Genomic DNA, 234 nt, shown 5'->3' with positions numbered 1-234 from the left:
GGTTGAGTTTGGCTCTTGATTCCAAGTGCAATTTCTTAAGTGCTATCTCATGACAAAAAGAAAGACATGGAGAAGGAATGGTTTAATTTCAAACTCTAAATTATTTTAATACAAAGTCCTGTACTGTTGGTAGCTAAAACAAAGAGAGACAGTCTCCGTCTGGCTTTAGACTGCAGAGGAGATACTGCACTAACCATTGATGACTGAGTCACCCAGACTTGAACTTGCTTTAGT

This window comes from Notolabrus celidotus, chromosome 12 (assembly GCF_009762535.1).
Source record: "Notolabrus celidotus isolate fNotCel1 chromosome 12, fNotCel1.pri, whole genome shotgun sequence".
NCBI classification, from domain to species: Eukaryota; Metazoa; Chordata; class Actinopteri; order Labriformes; family Labridae; genus Notolabrus; species Notolabrus celidotus.
This window is presented reverse-complemented; position numbering follows the sequence as displayed.